Source organism: Enoplosus armatus, chromosome 15 (genome assembly GCF_043641665.1).
Source record: "Enoplosus armatus isolate fEnoArm2 chromosome 15, fEnoArm2.hap1, whole genome shotgun sequence".
Classification (NCBI taxonomy): Eukaryota; Metazoa; Chordata; class Actinopteri; order Centrarchiformes; family Enoplosidae; genus Enoplosus; species Enoplosus armatus.
The window spans coordinates 13360094-13382609 of record NC_092194.1 but is presented as its reverse complement, the minus strand read 5'-3'; the positions used below and the strand labels follow the sequence as shown (position 1 = coordinate 13382609).

The 22516-nt window shown below is 42.3% G+C and overlaps 1 protein-coding gene across 1 annotated transcript in view; it reads right to left on the bottom strand.

Moving 5' to 3' along the window:
* Positions 1-22463, bottom strand: part of luzp1 (leucine zipper protein 1) — a 40505-nt gene extending 18042 nt beyond the window's left edge. Inside the window, exons 1-2 of the mRNA XM_070920757.1 lie at positions 22376-22463; positions 5650-5708 (exon numbers count right to left, since the gene is read on the bottom strand). The gene's annotated coding sequence lies outside the window, so the exon portion shown is untranslated. The remainder of the gene's footprint in view (positions 1-5649; positions 5709-22375) is intronic.
* Between the last annotated feature and the right edge of the window lie 53 nt (positions 22464-22516).

The window sequence follows — 22516 nt, the reverse complement described above, 5'->3', positions numbered from 1 at the left end:
CTTATGCGAGGGGGCATGATAAGAAGATGAGAGAGGGAAATATGGGGAGGGGGATGAGAAATACCAGAGAAACTTGGAAGAGAGGGTAAGACAGACATGGCAGGGTGAGAGAGAAAAGCTCCTCTGATTATGACCTAATTGTTGATGTAACTTTGATGAGGTTGAATCAAACTCAAAGCCCTCAGAGCTTTTCGGCTCGGCTCCTGATCTTGGTGGCAAAGCAGTAAATTAGACCATGTTCTTGATCAGAAATCAGCACAACACACAAGATTACATGCAACAGTCACTGCCGCTGCAGCCAAGAAGCAGAAAAGGGGTGGGATGTTAGATGCTCTATTTAAAACAGCAGCACCCGGAAATACTAGCCAGCCTGTTGCTAGCTGGTCCTCTTGCAGATCTGTTCAGTTCTAATAGAAACACAGAACATCACACAGGGCAGGAGGCAGGGATTTAGTGTCTTGGATGGATGGATGGATGCTCACCAAAACAGGTTAAAAGGTTGCTACACTCAAATTTCTGCTTGAAAAATGATTTTACAATAAATGTATTTATTATTTATTAAGTTTATCAAAATAGTTGTATAATATAGTGTAATAATAGTTGATTGTTTTCCTGTCAATGAACTTTAGGATGAATTGACTAATGATTTGAGAAAAAATGTGCAAAAAAACCCCAACAGTTTTGCTCCAAACGCTTTGACCCTTGACAAGCTTTACGTCTGTCGACAGTGTTGTCATCAATCTCCTCCTCCTACTCTCGTCAAACTCACGTTCTACGGAGAATGAATTTCAGGTGTAATAGTGTTTCCATGGACAGTTACACTCAGACTTACGTGTGTGACACATTTCAATGCGTACATTTTTGCAGTAGGCAAAGCGTCTGCAAATATTCATTATTTCCAAATAAGTGATCACTGCAAACATGACAATGTTTACAGTATACTGTAAATTTAAAACACAACATCAGCCACCATTACGTTCAAACAAATTAGCCCAAACTCGCGTGTCCATTATCAGACCATTACTAAAACCTTATTAACTGCTACTGTTATTTATACACAATACCTAAACTATTTGTATTTAAAGGCATGCAATACTGAATATGTGCAGGGCTCACTTGCATAAGTGCTTTGGCAATAATCGTGTTATTGATGTAAACACATGTCCCGTGTGACTTGCCGTCATGTTTCCATGAAATATTTCCCAACTCTACTGCAGCATGTCCTCAGCCTGCTGCCCTCTTTGTTTGGGGTCGGAGGTCACTGACACTGTAAACATGCAGAACACTCCACACAAGACACTGGGGCAAACAGGAGTGAGGCCCTGATTAGGGGAGCAGATTGTGTTGTTGTACTGCAGCTGAGCCAAACTGAGCTGAACTGAATCAGTCTGGCTAGACTAGTGGGAAATGAGAATGGAGTTTTGTTGCTAAATAATGTGGCTGTTGTGTACAGATAAAAAACACATGGATAATTAAAATATGGTTGGCTGTAAGCTATGATTAAAAGCTCCAGAAGAGTTACAAACCTTGTGGTGAGCATCTTGGATTTTGATATAATTCAACTGAAGAGAAACTCCTTGACCTCCCATTAACACAGTATTTTCTATCAGGACCAACACAAGCTACCTATTTAAAGCTATGCTTAACAGCTGTTCAGGTACTCTCAGGTATCAGCACATGTCAGCAAAGACTTTATATGACTGAACGAGTGTACACAGATATGTGCAGTTGTGTGATGATGAACTGCTCGGGAAGGAATGTGTGTGTGTCACCGTTTCACACTGATAAGAGAACATGAAAACATCACAACATGATGACACTTGTTAGAGTTAACACAGGGTAACTAACAGTCTGTGAATAAGTATGAGTCAAGCAGACAAGGAATGAGGCAAGACAGACAAGAGTTAAGAGAGAGATGAAGATTGATAAGAACAGTCAAATGACAGACAAATCATTTTGCATTATTCTCTTTCATTACCTCCACCCTATACTATGTGTTTCTCTTTGTTTGAGAGTTAGCAGGATATCTCGAAAACCTAAAAAAATTCAATGAAATCTGCGAAAGTTAGGCCAAAATGTGTTGGACATTTTGAGGATTGAGCACTGAGCGCTTTCTAACTGAACTTTAAAAAGTAAAACCTGACGTTAGACAACGTTCACACTCTGTGAAACAAACATATACAAAACGTAAAATTCTTCATTTACAGTCAGAAGATAACAGAGCCGTACGCTGTGTCTGCAGCATCGGCAGAGTACCATTGGCAGGACGTCTGCAGACACACTGAAAATGTGAGAAATGTACCTAAACACCAGGTGCCACCAAGCGCACAAATGCATTAAAAGGCATCAGAGGGCTGAGGTGAGATTTATGGCTGTGAACGCTACCTCACATGTGTTCTTTACATACTCATTCCAGATGGACTGGGTTAAAAATGTGTAAAAGGACCTAAATCAAGCAAAAGCCTGTAGTAAATGCGGTCAATGATAATGTAATGATGGTGGTGTATTTGTATCTTGACACCTTTTCCCTCACAATTGAAGTGTGAAATTGAACTGGGAGGTCATCAGTTGTGTATTTTGCCATTTCCTCCAGTAAAGGGCAAGAACAACACCATCTTATTACTATTCATTCTTTTCTTTCCTCACGTCTGCATTTCTCTCCTGTTTACCATCGGTCTCTGTCACCGTCATCCCCATTTCATGTGACCTCTACCTTTAAATATCACCCCAACCCCCCCATTCCTACATTCCTTCTGTTTCCTTCCTTTGCCCTTCATCCTCATTCCTTCCTACTGCATTTATATGTCCTGGGAGAGGAGGAGATGACAGCTGATCATCAAACTCTCCGGTGATGATGGATTGGGCTTATTACCAGGCCTGATGGCTGACGACAACTGCCTACAAACACTGTCGATTCGTAGACACATCCAATAGCTCTTAACATACAGCCCTTCAACCTTCTGCCTGGCTGCTTGACATCCTGCTCATTCACTGCTTTCCCATCCCAACACACACACACAGACACACACACACACACACACACACACACACACACACACACACACACACACACACACACACACACACACACACACACACACACACACACACACACACACACACACACACACACACACACAGCTTGGTTGGCAGAGCTTGGCTGTGCTTCATCAGCCTGAGTCTTGGCATTAGCTGCTTGCTGCGGCTGAATGGAGACCTCAGTGGCTCTCTGATGAGGAAGAAACATAAAAGAAAAGCTAAGACGAAGCAAATGTGCAGGGCAAACTGCATGTGATAATGCAAGGTAAGGTAAAGAAAGATAGAGAGACAGAAAACAGACGAGGCGGAGAGAGAGAGAGAGAGAGATGAAGGGAGTGACTCCACAGAATGCAGAGCAGGTAGCTGCCAGAGTGGATTACTGCAGCAGGAATGCAGCACTGGCTGCAGGAGGGAGGGAGGGAAGAGGAGACGAGGAGAGCAGGAGGCAAAATTATGAAGTTGTATATCTGAGGAGAGATAGCGGCATACTGAATCATACAGTTATTACAGATCGTCTTGTTACTGTAAGTCAGCAAAGAAGTTAGACTTATGTTAAAGTAAGGCAAAAACAACTGATAAGCGGAGCTGCTTTTTACATTTCACATGAAGCATACAAAAAGGTGCTCACACGCTCTTTAATATTTCAGCACGTAACACTTGAATTTAAAAATCAGCATGGATTCTGATATGAATAAATATCATTTGAAATGACCTCTAGTGCACAGGAAGTGAGCATTGTTTGTTGTCTCACTTTCAAGAACAAGATTTAGGCAGTTTGCATGAAGAGCAACAGCCAACACAGCTGAGCAGACAGCAAGAAGTGCGCCACCAGGAGAAACAACAAAAGAAAATCTCCATAAAAGTACTTGAGGCTCTTGCATAGTTACACTTTAAGAAAAAGTGTGACATTTAAGATAAGCTAAGCTAAACTAAGCTTAGCTGTCTCCTGGCTCAAGCTCCACAGTAAGTGTCCAGACATATGTGGTATTTATCTTTTCATTTAACTCTTTTCCCAAAACGTCAAACTATTCCTTTCAGTATGAATCATTATGTACAGTCAAGGACATCCCTGTTATAAAAAATCAAGCTCCTGATTATGAAAACCGAAATACAACTGTGAGGTGTCTTTAGTAGCAGGATACTGACAAGAGAAGCTCCTTTTCCTGTTGGTTTTCATGGTATTCGTTGTTTCCGATGATGAATTCAGCTCAAACAGGATATGAATTAGCATCCGGAATAATAAACGCATGTAAATACAGCTCAGTGAGGACGCACAGAACACGCCTTGGCCACATATTGACAACATATTGTTAGCAGACAGCCAAGTAAGACATGGTAAGACAGTGACACATAAACTGTCTCTGCTGACTAACCTGGCCTGATAACACACACACACACACACACCAGCTGCTGTCCCACAGAGCAATGTGAATGTTGCATGCATATGAGTGCACTGACCCATATGTTATGTCACAGTACATACAGTACAGCATACATGTATGTGTGCCACTCCTGTGTGACTTCAGGCTACAGGGAAGGAAGTGCGGCGCCGGCGTTTGTGCCCAACAGGAAACTGACACACAAAGAGCAGAGGAGGGGCGGAAGAGGCGAGGAGGAGGAGGCGGAGGGGGAGAGGAAGGGAGGAAAAGGTGGGCAAAGGAGGAGGAGAAGAACAAGAAGAGAGGTGGAGGAGTGAAGGAAGAGGGAGAAGTGAAGGGAGCCAGAGGAAACATTTGATTTTGTCTGACTGGGTGACCTGATACGAGACAAACACACACTTGCACACAGATCAGCTATCAGCTAAGGTATCTCTAGGTTTAAGAAAGGTTTTCTTTTTAATTTTGCCCCCTTTCTCGTTTTACACAGAATTAAACGTCACTATAAGAAAAAGGACATCAATAAAAGTTTAGGAATAGATCTACACCACTCTCGTGAAGAGGCAATTAGCTTAGCTTAGCATTATGCTAAGCTTTTTTCCCTGCTGCTGGAAGCAAAGGGAAACAGCTGGCCTGGCTATCTCTAACGTGAAAAAAAGTTGTGTTACTATTTCTTGGTGAACAGCCAGGCACAGTGACTTCCCGGAGTCTTGTCTCATCATATCAAAGTTGCCAGACAAGCAGTGCTATAACTGGAAATGCTCTGTACAGAAGTACTAGGGAGATGGATAAACTGTTACGGAACTCTACATAACTCCCTCTAAAACCACAAACTGTCATTTTTACATTACACTGTTTTTTGTGTACAGATTACACAAACAAGACACAGTGTGTGAGCCTTAGAGATGTAGTTCTTAACTTTGGAATATGCCAGCTGTTTCCCCCTGTTTCCAGTCTTTATGTTAAGCTTCGCTAATCACCTCCCAGCTCCACCTCCGTACTTAACACATGGACATGAAAGTGGTATCAGTCTTCTTATCTCACTCTCTGAGAGAGCTTTAGAGTAATACGTAAAGAGTAATATGGAAATTTGGAAATCTTTCACTTATTTCTGGATTTGGATTTGGATTTCAAGGCCTTTTATTTATTCATGACTTTTGTAGCCAACCCAAACATGCACAAACAGGAAAGAAATACATCAACATTACCCAAAACACAGGAAGGCATAACTTACATTTTAAATGCATCCTTTTGTCTGTCCCACTTTAAGCTCCTCTTCCCAAAGTCTCCATCCTGTGGTAAAAAAAACACACAAGCAGGGCATAAGGTTGGTAAAAGTGGACTCACTGGTCATCATAATATCAAGACACACGCACACTCATGCCATCTTTCACCATTGTTGTGTTTGGCAGTTGGCAAGGCCCCGAGCCTGCGGCCGGGCTGACAATGCAGTCACTGTGGGGGAGATCGTTCACAGTCAAGCTAACGGGCTAAGAATGAGCTAACTGCTCAGATATGGGACGCATTCGGAGGCTTTGCAATAGACTCATGCATGAGCAGACAACCAGTGTTTGGCCACGACAACAGAAGGCTCTATTCAGTTCTCTGGGGAGGCACTGGTACACACACACACACACACACACACACACACAAACACAAACACAAACACACATGCACCATTATCATAATCATCATCATCCTAGAAGCTCTCATCTGCTTCAAAACATGTGCATGGTTAACGCACACTCACACACACACACACACACACACACACACACACACACACACACACACACACACACACACACACACAGACTTGGAGCATTCCACTACAGTAGCATTCCATATGTTTGGTTAAGCACAGAGAATCCAGATTTAAGACTCAAGTCTGGACTGAATTTAAAGGATGAGAGAGGGAAGTAGAGGGAGGGGGAGAAACGAGGAGGAGGGAGGGGTGAAGGAGAAGGGAACATTCCTGTGAACTGTAAGCAGCAACAGGACACAGAAACATACATGAAGAATGAACTACCGAGCTCATCTTTTATGCCAGAGGTGCTCCAAGAGGTGCTCAGAATACTGGAAAGTCTGAACATCTACAGTTTCATGACAACTAAGCAAACTCCATCTGCTGCTGCTGATGAAGATCGTGTGAGACGTTTAAAGGCTCCAGAATGAGCAAGTAAGAAGGCCTTATCACCTGCACGTTAGGACTTTTACTGTAACAGAGTAAATGAAAAAAAATGGTAAAAACTGGCATAAAAAAATATATTTATTATTGTCATTATGGATTGAATGAATGAATCATTTGATCTATAAAATGTTACAAAATAGTGGAAAATGCAGCTAACATGTCATGGTAACAACGTGTTATCAACGTTACTTCACATGTCAGATGTGTTTTTGGCCTCTTTGGCCTTCCATACTTGATGTCTTAAATTTGATTGTGTTGTCCAACCAACAGTCCAAAACCCAAAGAATCTTCAATTTACCACCACAAAAAGACTAAGACATCTGAAATCCTCATATTTAAGCAACTGGAACCACTGGATTTTGGGCACTTCTGCCTCAAAAAAGAATTTGATCGATTATCAAAACTGTTGCGGATTCATTTTCTGTTGATAGACTAATTGTTTCGGCTCTAAAAGCATGAAATAATGAAGTTTCAGTTTCACAGTCATCTGTAAACTGTTCAGAAAGAGAGTTCTCTCTTGACTTAGGCTAAACTAACTGAGAAGCAGAGGCAAGCGGTGTGCTCAGAGACACTTTGATCATGTAAGTAGCTACTGATGGACAGAAAGAATCAGTCTTTTCGTTGCTGCTGCCACTCTCAACTCCTGTCTGTGTCATCCTCTCTATTTCCTTCCTGTAAAGAAAAGATGTGTAGGAACAGACAGCCCTGCTGCTCTGCACTCAGCTCTGTCATGTTAAATTCATGAAGGCAGCGGCATGATACCGGCACACAGGTTTTGCGGAATCATCTGACATTCTCACACTACACAACGCTTCTACACGGCGCTAAACCAAATGTGTAAATGCAGCTTATTTTGTGTGCTGTGTGATTTTAATGCAAGTATGTGATTTTACAAATTAGATTTAACACATTCTTTGCAATCCAGAAGACGCCAAATACAGAGACCACATGTTTGTCTGTGTTTTTGTGTGTGTGTGTGTGTGTGTGTGTGTGTGTGTGTGTGTGTGTGTGTGTGTGTGTGTAACCAAACAAAACTAAAAACAGCTGCCTCCTTCTCATCCCAAGCTCCCACTCGCTTCCCCTCACGCACACAGTATGTCAGGTTGGGGAGGATTCATGACGTTACTCAGCAGAATAAACTGAAACAGTGGGAGGTGGCACTTCCTCCAGAGTCTGAATCTGTCTCTGAACAACCAGTCGTCACCTCGATTAACACTTTTTTCCCAAAGCGTCATTTCCAGCAGCACTGTATCCACTTTACATTCAGATATGTGTCATGGGTAGAACATACACATACACAGTAGCTGAAATCATTATGATTGATAATGAGCATACTTTCCAGGATCTATGCATCAAGATTTGATTTTAAATAATCAAACTGACTATTCCACTGTACACCAAACACAAGATAACATTATAAGATCATCACAATATGAGTCTACTGAAAATATATATTGATAATGTATATAGATACTGACTTATCGTCCAGCCTTAATATCTTGATTATCTGATGGTTGTTTTTATGTATTTTGGTATTTATACAGATGTCTAGTAAAAGCTATCACTCCAAATAAATACAATCAGTGCATCCTTTTTTACCAAAAACAAAACACAGCAACCTTTAATAATTTTAAGAGTCAGTAAATTGGTATTCTGTGAAGAGCTGCTAAGTGCATTTTTGGTTCTGGACCAAATTAAATCCAGGGTTTTGTTTCATGACTCTTCTGGTAATGATTATATTGTTTTAACCATCATATGAAGTTCAAAGAGAGATATCTTGTGACATTTAACTAAAATGTCACTTGTGTTATGTCCTTTTTCACATTAGTACACTCTGCATTGCACTGAAGGAGGAAGCTTGCTGTTCCTGTACAATCTGTTTCAATATGTGATGTGATTATCTGTCAGTACACGTCTGCATCAATGTCAAAGAGATACGTTTCTGTAGACATATCGATCTTGCACTCCTTGTCCTGGCCCACAATACATGTCCAGTCAGTGCGTTACCATTACAAAGCAACACAATATTCCTTACCTGAAAGTATAAACTCTGAAGTGTTAAACAGAGCTTTTCAAAATCCCCTTTCATTCTACATACAACATTTTATCATGTAATGTTTATCTTTGAGTACGGTCTTCTCACACATATAATGGACTGCTGTTGATAAGTTATCAGTGTATGCTTTTGAGCACTTAGGCTTACACTTTTCAAACACATGCAGTGGCCACACACACACACACACACACACACACACACACGGAGGAGAAGCTCTGTATGTGTCCATTAGTTGGTCTGAATGGCAATGTTTCGCAGCAAAATGGATGCATTCAAATGCAGCATGGAAAAAAGAGTGTCAAAAACAAAAAAAAGGGCAGAGGAACCGTGTCGAGTAAAACAAGAGAGGAAACGAGGGAGAATGAAAGAAGGGGGAAGAGAGAGATCATGTTCAATTTCCTCCACTGGAGAACGTTTTGAGGCCTGAAACTCCATCCTGGGTTCCACTGGCCAGGCGGGCCTCGTTTGCATGGGAGCCCATTTCCTGTGTGTGATTAGCAGGAGGGAGAGTGTGTGTGAGTGTGTGTGTGTGGGGGGGTTGCAGTTCAGAGAGGTCTGGGGTTGTTTTGTCTGCTCGGGGAGGAAAGGAATGCCCAAATCAAACACAGTGAACAGGATGCCTAGAGAGAGAGAGAGAGAGAGAGAGAGAGAGAGAGAGAGAGAGAGAGAGAGAGAGAGAGAGAGAGAGAGAGAGAGAGAGAGAGAAGGACTAGGGAAGAGGCAGAAAGAGTGAGCAGATACACAGAGAGGAGAAAGATGGGGACGGACAGGAAGCAGAGGCAGAGAAAGTAGCAGACAGAGGGAGCTAACAAGAGAAAGGAGGAGGGAATATGCCAGAGAAGAATAAGTAAAAGACTGATTTTTAATTTGCTGCCACTGAAGACTGCGAACAGCATTCCTACTGCTGCTATCTGCATTCCAGCTGAGCGTCAAGGTGGAGTAAGAATTTTCTCTACAAGCTGATGAGCTGTCAGACACAAAGTGATCCACCTCTTTAACTTCAGTGTGAACCTGCAGAACCTGTTCTAATATCTAATGACTTACAGCGCTCTAGCCCTCCCTGTTGCACAAACAACAGCAGAGGCGTTCACACACTATTGCTGACTACACAGATTAGTGTTGACTATTTCTCATTTACACAACAACAGTAATATGACAACTAGCAATGTCACAGAACACCTTTGTTGTCTTACACAGCTCAACAATATAGGAGCATGTAAACTCAACAATTAATTGTTTGGTCTTTAAAATGTCTGAAAGTAGTGAAAAATACCGAAAAATACCTGTCACAATTCCCTAAAGCCCAATGTTGCTCTCTCAGTTTCCAAACACTTGTGTTGTGTGTGCGAGCTGGACCCTGCCCATGCAGGAGTGAGCCATTCCTTGACTGGCAGAGCAGAATTGATAGGCCGCTATTGTTTCCTTTTAAGGTCAATTGTGTCTCAAATGCTTGGCATGGCTGGGAGTGGAGATGCAGCTGGCTGACAGGACAGATAAAGCACTAATTTAGCTGCATTCTTCTGTGCAGTCCACACCTAGATAGAGAAAGAGCAAGAGAGGAAGAGAAAGAGATATGAGAGAGAGAGAGAGAGAGAGAGAGAGAGAGAGAGAGAGAGAGAGAGAGAGAGAGAGAGAGAGAGAGAGAGAGAGAGAGAGCGGGTGAGAATGTTAAAGACAAGTAGAGATGAGAGAACGATTTGAAGAGGTTTAGACAGAGAGAAGCAAAAAATGTATGACTAGAGGGTGAAAACAAGGAGGTAAAAACTACAGCGAGTGTGTCCAGGTGGGTGGGCGAGAGTCACTCACTGCCACGGGCATCGAGCTCTGCTGTACCCTTGTTTGCCCAGGCAGTCAAAACACACAGCCACATGTGGTAGGCCTGTTTGTCAAGGCCACAAGCAGAGAGTTTACACATACAAGCATATACATACATGTCTAGCCACATAGAAACCCAAACTTCTCACAGGGCGACAAACGATGTTCTGCAAATCATCACATGGCCTCAAGTTCACGTTTGATTCCTTGGCCAAATTCGCCTGAGCAGCATGCTGCACCCACTCACTCTAAGTTACTGTGAAAAAAAGGCATCATCTAAAATGCAATGTTTAAATATTCTGCTGAAGAGTGAAAGAGAGGGAAGGGGGGGGGGGGGGGGGCAGATGGCCAGACCAGCTTAGCTTCACAAATAAACCCAGACATTGGGAGAAAGAGAGGGAGCCGGCTGAAGGTTGGATCATAAAATATGCCTGGTATTTCACAATGTTCCACAGTGCACAAATGAGCCACTCAGGGACCTGGGAGTGTTATGGGATTCCTGTGAGGCTCCTGTGTCTGAATGTGTCCACATGCACAGACACAAACACTGAACCTAACTGTGGTTGAGCCAGACATTCAATGCTATACCAAGTAAAAGTGTGTTATTTGATGATGAGTGCAAACTGATCAATAAAACAAATCACAACAGAAAAGAAAGTATAAATATAAATAGGTTAAGAATTTACTACGTTTTGGTGAAATGGTGCCTTTTGTTAAACAGTCATCCAAATGTTAGCTGACATTTAGCCATAAAGTGACGCACAGAGAGAAGAAAAGAAGTGATGAAGGGACCACCGGAGGGGAGCCGATGACTCGCACATAGTCTGAGTCGCTGTGTGTGTTTCTCTGCTTCACTCTAAGCTAATGAAAAGTACAGTGTGTGTGTGTGTGTGTGTGTGTGTGTGTGTGTGTGTGTGTGTAATCACTGCGAGTGATCCAATGTGTTAAGGTTAACACAGAAATGTTCCAGTGACTCAAGACTATTTTTAAAGTACTGAAACAATAAGTCAGTTGATTGATAAGTCGAGCAAAAATGCCAAAATGTTGAGGTTTACAGTTTCTCAAATTTGACATGACATGTTCTGCTTTTTTCGGTAATAAATGTAATGCTTTTGGGCTTTGGACAAAACAGGGACTCTGGGAATGTGTTCCCCATTTATTCAATTAAAAAATTGAAATCAAAAAGACAATTTAACAAATCAAATCACTTAAAATAATCATTAGTGGGGTATCCTGGAAGCCTGGTAGTCTTTGTTGCATGTCATACTCCTTCTGTCTCCCCTTGTTTCCTGTTGGTCTCTATACCATTAGTTGCCAAACAAAAGTAGAAAAAAAATGTTTGGTGCAGCTCTACTCGGCCAAACTTCTTCTTCTACTACTACTACTAAAAAGAGTTTGTCTCTTAAAAGCTGCACTTTAGCCAATCTATTTTTATGGCCTCGCCGTGGCTCGCATTGTGCTGCTTCACTTCCCCTGGTCGGGACAGCTAGCACGAGAAGGAGCTCCAAAAGCAAAGTTGGCATGGAGGGGAAAACCAGCCAACCCAGCCCTCAGCTGCCCTTTACAAAAAGGCAGCAGTGCAGAGATCTCCTCCAAAATAAAACCAAAGCTGAGGAGAGGGGGGAAAAAAGGGTACAGAGGAGGGGAAAGAGAGGCTGAAAATAGCCTAGCAGTCGGGGTCTGCATGCATCAGCACCACAATGATGAAAGCTCCTAAAACCAGACTTGCTAATACATGGATGGACGGACGGATGAACGGAGGGAGGGGTGGCTGTGGGAAAGGAGAAAAACATCTTACCAGAATTAAATGAGGGTGGGTGAAAACAAAGGACAGACAGACACTAAAGGGACTTAGAAAAGTCAGATAAAAGGTCATATACATGAAAAAACGTTGTGACAAAGTTCATTAGATTTACCAAGCTATTGTACAACTGTCTACAAAGCACATAAGTAAAGTAACAAAAAAATAAAGTTAAGCAGAAACAGAGCACAGAAGACAAAACAGCCGAGGACGAGAGAAACAGAAGAGGGGGAAGTGAGCAATCGCCCGGTCGCCATGGTGTCTGAGCATTCCTCTCTCTGAGAACATGTATATTTTCTGATCACAAGAAAAATAATCTGTCGGAGGAATTTTATTTTGAGAGCCGCCCTGTAGCTCCGAGGATTAGAACAGGTCAGACAGGAGTGTGTGAGAGTGAGAGCGTGTGGCTGTGAGAGTGTGTTTATCCCTCTTACAGTCAAGGTGGAGATACGAGCCCTGAGCATCACAAGACAGACCATTTGAACCAATGAACAAACATACACTCCCACGGCTACACTGTACATCAACAAGTGAATTTATGAATGCTTCTTTTGAAGATGTTGACACAGGTATCACTAGTCCAAAGTCCATCTTTCTCGTTTTCCCTCATTTTCTTTAAGTCAACTTCCTTTACTGAAGTGAATGAAAAAGACCAATTAACAAGTTATATCTTGTTTGTTACAGAAAGCAAAGTGTAAAAATGCTAAGTTACAGGCAGTGCTGTGTCTGACTATTTCTTGGTCAGAAACAGTAACTTCCTGGAGTCTCAGCTGGTTGCCTGGCAACTGGTCAGAGCCAAGAATGAAGTTTAATTCTTATCAGTTACATATTAATTATACTCTAATTTCTCTGACTAACTATTTTCTATTCAAATATCACAAACAGGTGGCCAGGTAAGTTTAATATGTTCAGTAAGACTCAGTTCAGTAAGACTCAGTAAGAGTACAAATCCTCAAGCTCTACTTGATGAGCACCACTCTTCCAAAAGATGTTCCCGCATTTTGTGTTTTGATGATGGACGTAGAGAGTGCAATTTAAAACACTGATCCAGAATCTCCCACAGGTTTTCAACTGGCTTGAGATCTAGTGACTCATATTTTCATACTCATCAGTCCATGGATTCTGTAAGCATCTGCATTTGTTCTGCACTCAGTTATTCAGGTTTTTTCCTGGAGGAGGGGGTTCCCTAATGCACATGTTCCTACTAAGATCAAAACATAAAGAGACATCAGACACATCAAAGCACAAGACAGACAGCAGCCACATTTGATGTTGGGCCTCACCCAGAAACAGCAGCACCAGAGTCAGGACAGTAAGCACCCACCAAGTATTTGATATTATAATTGTTTGCTCTTTTATACGTTCAGTTTAGTGCCATATTGATTTCACTATTATCAACACGATTACCAGGCCATGACTGTATAAAACATAAAGGAAACATTTTGCTGTTATGTTCAGAGATAATTAGAATTAAACAAAGAAGTTTTGGCCGGTCAGGGATAGATCTGTACACTCTACTCCAACCGGGCCCTCGACACAGACTCGAGACCTCGTGATGAACCCGACCTCTGCTGAGCACTGGACTTGTACCGCCACAGTGAACTCCTGCCAACCGCTGTCACGTCAGTCAGTAGCCATCCGACTGCAAATAACAGGCTAAAACATCATAAATTCTAGGGGAGAGAAGCAGTAACTATAATGCCACGGAAGAGAAGTTGAAAGGGACATATTACAGCTCTCAGCATATAAACACTCATTAAATTGTAGTGATGGTACCCAAGACACACAAACCCTGCTGCTGGGTGAAGGACTTTGGTTCAACATTTAGCCTTTTATGGATATCATTGAGGTTATAGACATCTGTGTCAGTGTGTAGGTGGCATGAGGTGGTATTTTCGTATCTTTTTGCCACCTGTGTTAGTGGCTTTTTTTAGCTTTGGCTCCATCAAAGCGAGGTATGTGTAGTCTGCGGTGCCATCTTGCACCACCAGCATCATGAGACTGATAGGAAGTAGAGCGTGATGTTCACCTTTCTTCTCCTCCCTTGATCATCGTCTGTCTGGCTGCTCAGCCAGATCTCTAGGAAGAAGAATGCATCTTGAACCAGACTGGAATGGCTCCTGAAATATGCCAAATATGCCCCTGACCCCCCCCCCCTTTCCTGAAGACGTAGGTCTGCTTGCTAGCCCACCCTCCTTCCCTTCTAGTCCCCCAACCCACAGCATTCCTGTGCTGTACACAGCACAGAACGCTCGCATACTTACAATCACAGATGACCCACTCACATAGAAAATGTTAAGGACCCAGCTGACCCAGACATGCCTTTTAAGGGTAAACGGTTCAGATTTCTCTTTTCATTAACTTCCAAAAATACTCCTGGACCAGGCGGGAGAAGGGGGAGTGACAGGAAAAGGTGAGGGGGTGGGGGGGTGGTTCTCCTCTTTAGCGAGGCAAAAAGAGAGGGAGAGAGGGAACGAGACAAGATAACAGTTGGAAGGAGAGAGGGGAAATATTGGCCTGTTGAGGAGGAGAACACCTAAAAAAATAGTGTGGCTGAGGAATTTACAAGAAATGTCTTAACTTTAGCTCTTCCCTGTTAAAACGTCCCTTTCTCCCCTCCCTCCCTCTCTCTGCCTTGCTGTGCCTCCTACATGTTTTTGAAGTCTGTTTCCTTTGCACTTCTTTCCTCTTTTCTTCCAGGATCGGCAAGGTAGCCATTTTTTGAGGAGCCTGTACAGTGTAGGAACAAAACAGGCGCACAGGGAACCTTCTGTAAAACAACTTATTGGAGGCTGAAATGTCCAACAGAAATCTAAATCCCACACAGGAACCAGTTCGAAAAAACAAAAAAAATACCAAAACCAAGAGGAAACTTGTGTCGCATGTAAAACACAAACACAGTAGCAGAGTGACCCACATTATTAGTCAATGTGGTCCAAACTCCAGCCATGCAGGGTAGCTGGCCTGGCCAGACCGCAGATTAAATATTACAGGACTTATCACCTGCAGCTATCAGGGTATATCTAACAGCCACAAACACATTCTTGGCAGGAGTGTTTTGCTAAATAAACTGGCACTCAGCACGGAGGGCGGGGAGGGGGGGGGGGTGAGAGGAAGAGACAGCTTGAAAGACAGACAGAAGAAGTCACGATTCACATGTAAGAACCTAAAATTCATAGAAATCTATTGTGATAACAGGTTATCAACAAGCTGCAGTGAGGTCGCATCCACGATAGATGTTACTGTTTGCAAAAGCAAGACAAAGAGACAGACATGACTTCAAGAGGATGACTCATATGAGAAACCTTTAGAGTAAAGTCTGAAGACTAAACTAATTGATTCACAGTTATCTTTACCCTGGATTCAAGACCAGATCATCAATCAAAAGTGCCACAAACAATAAATTACATTCTGTTGTAGCATCTACGGACTCACCGCTAACAACGTCTGTCTCTGCCCACGTGCGATAAGGAAATGGTGGATGGGGAGCCAAAATGAAGACCAGATGATGAGTTTTTTTTCCCCTCTCCAGTTACCATAGCTTTAAAACCATCACATGGTCAACAGCAGGGCAGCTGCCTGCTTTTGGGGGCGATGGGTGTTCATAAATTACAATTTCTGAAAAATGGCGCTAGGAGGCAGTTTGGAAGTTTGGTGCAGGTCTGCATTACAACCAATGGATAACTCCTGAGGAGAAGTGAGAAGGAGAAGAGGAGCATTGGAGACATTTGTTTTGAGCCAGTGCGTCCAGTATCTGAGCCAGTCTTATAATTTGTCATAAAAGATGCCCCAAATTGCAATTCTCCAGGTTTCGTGTTCTAACAGCCACATGTTTTAGCCTACTTAAAGGTTTGAACTCCTCAGGCAACATACCATAATTTACAGAGCCAAAGGTAAATTTAGAAACGGAAAGGTCGTATATATGCTGTCATGCTATCCTCTAGACTTTTTAGACTTCCAGCTACATATATAGCAAAAGGATTTACAAACATAATTGGGATCGTACAATTATAGCTCTCCATTGAGCTGTGAAGATTTCTCCATAATGACAAAAGGAAAGGCAATGTCCGTCTGCCAAAATTGCTAAGTTGACTGGCTTTGGCAGCTTGTCACACATAAAAGAATACAAGGAAGTGGAAATGTGTCATTCAGCGGAGCAGAGGTCTGAGTGAAGTTACAGTAAATGTTTCAAAGACACACGTTTTTCCTCAAACTCAATGACTCATTATTGTCAGCCTCTCAGTGGCAGAGATTTTGGCTCTGAACAAAAGTTTGTGCCAAGTGTACAAAGTTGATCGTTTAAGAAAAGCCTAATTTGCCACGAACATTCCTATTTCATAACCACCATGTAACAGGTTTGGTAACCACCCAGTAACTCAATACAATCCTCTACAGGTCAGTAAATACCAGAGATGTCAGTTTGGCTGACTGGTCAAATAGGAGTCTTGGTTACACAATCTTACAATGTTGCTGAGGACACAAATTACAAAAACACAAGATCCTACATACAGCCAGAAAAGCTTACGTTAAGGTAAAACTGAAGGTAAAACATTGTATTTATTGTTTGGGACTAACTTCGAAGCCCTACAATGCAAAGAAAAGTGTTTCCCCCGCAAAAAAGGGGTTATCACTTATCCATTTCATGAAGGGTTGGCTGATATGACAATATATGCCATGATACAATATAAAATGTGCCATATTCTTCATGCTAAGGTAGCTTTTCCTTTACAATTCTGGGTGCATTACAACATTGTGGGAAATGTAGGAAATTAATGCAAAAATGTGATGAAGCGCCTCTATTTGTTAGGCATTTAATTCACTGGGATTTGCCAAAAACAGACATTTCTGTCTGGTTATGTTATCAATCACCATATACAGTATATGAATCTAAATAAAATTACATATATAGACTTTATCTAGAAACTTTCTTTGTTAAACTGTACACTAAGGCACAATACAGAAGTTCACTTCAAATCTGGCATATTGATGAAATACAATCATTTAAATGAGCTGGTTAGAATTGGAAAGAGATTAAGTGATTTTCTCACCTAACTGATACGTTTTTCCACCTGTTGTCATGGAGAAAAAAAAGAGTCAATGCTGTGTTATCATGGACATCTGCTGCAACGTTCAGGACACAACACTATCATGTGCACCTGCAGCTTTCGTTGGAGCAGATCTCTGTGATGAAACTGTTGGTTCACATTCACCTGCAGCACAGCAGAGCGGCAAGGCCTCAATGAGTGACCACGCCACCACCACAGGACAGAAAGCCCACCAGTGCAGTTGGTAATGAGGAAGCTGTTTGGCACGCTTTGGAGGACTAACGAGGGGGGATTCATTCACAATCGCACACACGCAGAAGAAGTTGTATGAACAGAATTCATTCTCGCTTTGACATGGAATTCTTAAAGAGTGAGAGCACATAATTGTTGCTCTGTCGCTCAGCGTGTGTGTTCATGAGAGCCTGAGCGAGGCGTGTGAACGCTTGGAGCTGAGATGTACTTCTGGCTACTACTCGCTGAGTGATTGACACTCTCAGACTCTAGTATCCGATGACAGATTGACATGGCTGGGAACAGCACAGAGGAAAATGGACATGCGCGCGCGCACATACACACACACACACACACACACACACACACACACACGGTTCAAGTAGTTTGAACTCCAGCTGAAATCACAGAGCCCTGCCCTGTCACTGGCCCACCACTGATAAAGAAAGCTGGCAGGGAGGTCAGGCAGGAAGAGGGGAGGTAAGAGAGTGAAAAGGAGGAAGAGGGGAAGACGTTTAGGGTTAGAAAAGGTCTGGAAAAGAACCAACTCAAAAGAGTCTGATGGCTGTACACATTAGACACATACACACAGTGACAAGAGGAGCCTAAATATGCGGACATACACATATGTACACACAATACAAGCAGTTGAGATGCAGGCTCCTACACCTGGGGCTGCAGCTAATGTTTGTTTTCACGATCGATTACTTTCTCGATTGATCGAATCATTTCGTCTATTAAATGCCCCGTCATGATTTCCCAGAGCCCAAGGAGACGTCTTCAAATTGATTGTTTTGTATGACAAAGTAGAAGCATAAAACCCTTACAATTGAGAAGCTGGAAGAAGATGTTTTATAATTTTTGCGTGAAAAATTGAATGTCAAAATAGTTTCGGTCGCTTGCCTAATTGATTAATCGACTATTTGTTTCAGCACTTCCTACCTCCAACAAACACCCTCCAGAGATATAGTACACGGCCTCATTTAGGCGACTATATGGCATTAAGCCATCCTCCTACAACGCTGCTAATAGACAGACAGCAACTCCAGCTGGCCTGCATATTGTCAACAGCAGCCTCTGTCCCGGATACAGAGCCCATTATTGCATTATCACACAAAACACACACACGCATACACACACTGACAAAGGATCTACGCTCACAGGCTGTGTGTGGGCTTTAATACGAGCCTCTAAGAGACCACGATTCATCTGTACTATTTCAAGGAGGCCCTAGTCTACCACTAATAATAACCAACACCAACACCATCCTGTCCAGATTGTATCTGAGCGATCCATTACAGCCTATTAGGATATATATGTTACTCGTCTGCTCATGTGGGTGCTGACTTTTCTTTTTACCATTTATTCCTTTGAGAACAAACAAGCTACGCTGACATTTTAACTTATGTTCACAACTAATCGATTAGTTGGGCGACAGACTATTTTGTCTGTTTAACTATTATGATATTTGGTTAATCATTTCAGTCATCTTTCCTGCAAACACTTGCTGGTTTCAGCTTCTCAAATGTGAAGAATATCATATCATTATCATATTTGTTAGTAAATTACGAATTTGGGGGTTTTGAACTGTTGTTCATTTAAAAACAAGCAATTTGATTACATCACCTTCACCTCTGGGAAATCAAAATGGCCATTTTTCTCTACTTTCTGACATTTCATAGACGAAATAGTTAATCTATTTATCAAGAAAATACTGGCAGATTAATTGATAATGAAAATAACTGGTAGTTGTTATATATTACATGGTTTGTTACTAGTATTATGTTTTAATTAGCTAACTTTCCCTCCACTTTGTGTTTTTTTCTTGTGGATTTTGATAACGATACAGGTTGACGACTGAAATAATATCGGACTATTTCTCAATATGGGTTTCCATCCAACTAAGCAATAACAATATCCATTCTTATTTGCATCATGCACTTGCAACAGCTGACGTCAATGTCCACGTACTGTAATTCCACACTGATGTGACGGTGCTACACCAACAGCAGGGGCCCTGTGCATAAACCTTGATGTGCGGAGTGGCAGTAATACCATCACCGACAGGCTGGGTTTGACATTCCCAGCGGTTTGATTCTCCCAGGCAGAAAACCTCAATATTTTAATTTAATCCCAGGAGCAGTCATTTAGCCACTCCGTAATCCCCAGGTCCAGTGCTTAGTCTGATAATTACCCTTATTGCACACCCATAATGATTAGTTTTCGGTTTCACCCAAAGCAGTGCAGGCAGTTTCATAGGGCGGTCGCGGCGTTCTGCGGAGTGGAAAACCAATCATGCGTGGTATAGCCCAGGTCATAAAAAGAAGAGTGAGGGGTATGATTATTACTTTGCATGGCAGGCGACAACTCCTGGAGAGGACATGGTGCAAACTCTGTCTTTCTGTAACTTTCACTTGTCGGCATCAAGATCACAAGTGGTGGCGGCGGTGGCACTCCTACTGTGTCAACATGAACAGCTATCATTGCACTGAGCAATCATGTTCAGTTACTGGGATGAACGTAAAAAAAAAAAAAAAAAAGGGGGGGGGGGGGGGGTGATCCCTCTTGAGAGCCAATGCAACCAAACCTGACATTGGAGCATAATTTCCCAAGTCTGTAAATGCATGGATCAAGCAGTAATCAGGGACATTTTAGACATCTCACTCTTCACTTTGCTGGTACTCTCATTTAATTTTCCCTTTGCATTTCTCCCAACATTTCCCAACTGACAGCACAAACTGCAGACATTCCCTCCACATGCGGTATCATAATCCCCCCCCCCCCAAAAGAAATACCATAGGAAACCCTGTTCACACATCTACCACCGTGACAAGCTGCCATGAAAGTTCCTGTGCAGAGTCCAGGAAGAAAGTGGGTTCACAGCAGCACAAGCTGGTAGCTCAGCTGGTATAAACTACAGCTGGCTGGGAGGCAGAGCCTTACTGGAAAGTCATCAGTGATTTTTTTTGTCTCCTTTATGTCTGAAACAGGTCAAGGCAGGTCCCCTCCATCTCCTTCCCTCCCTGTGCTGCTCTTTACGAGCCCCACCTGGCAGATCAGTATTCCACCACTACAACTACCTTTTCTGCTGTTGACACATGCAATCACACACACTCCTCCATTACTGTTCGGGTGAGGCAGCACAGGGCACATACTGTTCAGAATATGAGGTCTGCCACCTTAAGTTTCATACATACATGTGTGGCCTACGCAACACAACACATTCCACCTCATGCAAAGGAAAACAAACACGCACACATACTCAAACAGAACAAACGTGTCTTGCAACACTCTTTATTGATTTAACAAATAACATGTAATAATCCAAGTTCCGATTATTTTTAGTTACTGTTTAGTGTGTCAACTTCAATTAATTTGGTCTGTAAAATGCCAAAGAAAAGCGAAAAATGGCCATCACAGTTTCCCAAAGCTGTAGGACACATCTTTAATTCCTTGTTTTGTTTGATAAACAGTCCAAAACAAATAAATATTCACGTTACAGTCACATAAACAGAGAAAAGCAACTAATCCTCACATTTGAGAAGCTGGAATAAGAGAATATTTGGCATTTTTAAACTATTAGTTAATCATTTAAATTGTTGTTTGCAATTCATTTTCGGCACTGGTTTTCAGACTAACTTAAAGCACTAGATCCAAGACTGATTTAGATCTTTTTGGTGGTTACATTGAGGCTGTCCATCATCCAAAAACTGACCCCTGCACACAAGAACATGTGCACTACTGAACAGTGAACTCAACAGATTAAAGACCTAAATACAGGTGGTGTTCAAGTCTCCTTCCTAATGTAAAAATCACTAGAATATCCTCTGAGTGTTTTGTGTATGTCCTCCACTAGTCTATTCGTGTGTCCTTGTGACTTTTGGGCTCAGTTGACATTTTATAGTGCTCCAAGTGTGATTAAGCTAACCCCAAAATATATTTAGGCCACACAATATCCTGTACCGTGTATGCCACCTCACTAGAACAACTGCAGTAGCTAGATATCTACCACATATCATTCAGTATCTCATTTCTGTAAACATACTCTTATGTAGGAAATATATTTGTGTGTACGGGTAAACACAGTGTTGATGCCTCCTTATATCCTGAAGGAAAAGGAGGGCCAGAACAGTAGCCTTCTGGCAGTCTGGTACAAAGTCTATATATGCTAACTCATGTGGCTGATAATGAATGTCAACAAAAGAAAAGGAAACATTTCAACTTAATTCATAAATATTCCTAACGACTGCAGAAATAGGCAGAATTACAGTTTGATTATCCAAGTTACATTTTGAAACGGCGCACAAGATACTACCCTAGTGTCCAAAACACAAGACTACATGAATGTCAGGAGCATTGTATCCAATACGTCGATGTTTTAAGGTTTTCATGAAGCCCCTGTTCTGGAGTACAGCTTGCTGTGCAGTAACCCAGGCTATATGAAAAAGCCCGACGTTATTGAGTGCGTAGACACGAGCGAATCGCAAACATGTAACAATTATGCCGCCAAATAGGTGACACATTGTAAAAACTGCGACGTGTTAACACAATAAGATGTACGTGGTCGCTACAGTTTAACCACCTGAGGTTTTCGCCGCAGTCCTAGATGCTTCATTTTGGCTACTAAACGAGCAGAGGAGGAGGAGGAGAAGAAGAACGAGGAGGAGGAGGAGGGTTGAAAAACTTGCCGCAGTTCAGACTTCTGCAGTCCCGACTGACTGGGTCCAACTCAGGAAGCCGCTGTCTGAGCCCCGAAACCCCCTGTCCCCATGTTCCCAATTCAACCCAAAACACACTCAAAAATAAAGACTCCAACTTTACCTCAGCTGGTCCACCGCCGGGTCAGAAAAACGCGACGGTAAATCCACAACTTCACACGGCTCGAGTTCATGCGGACGGTAGGACTTGCTGCTGCCGACACGGCGAGGACAAGTTCATCCACATATTTTCAGAAACAAGCAG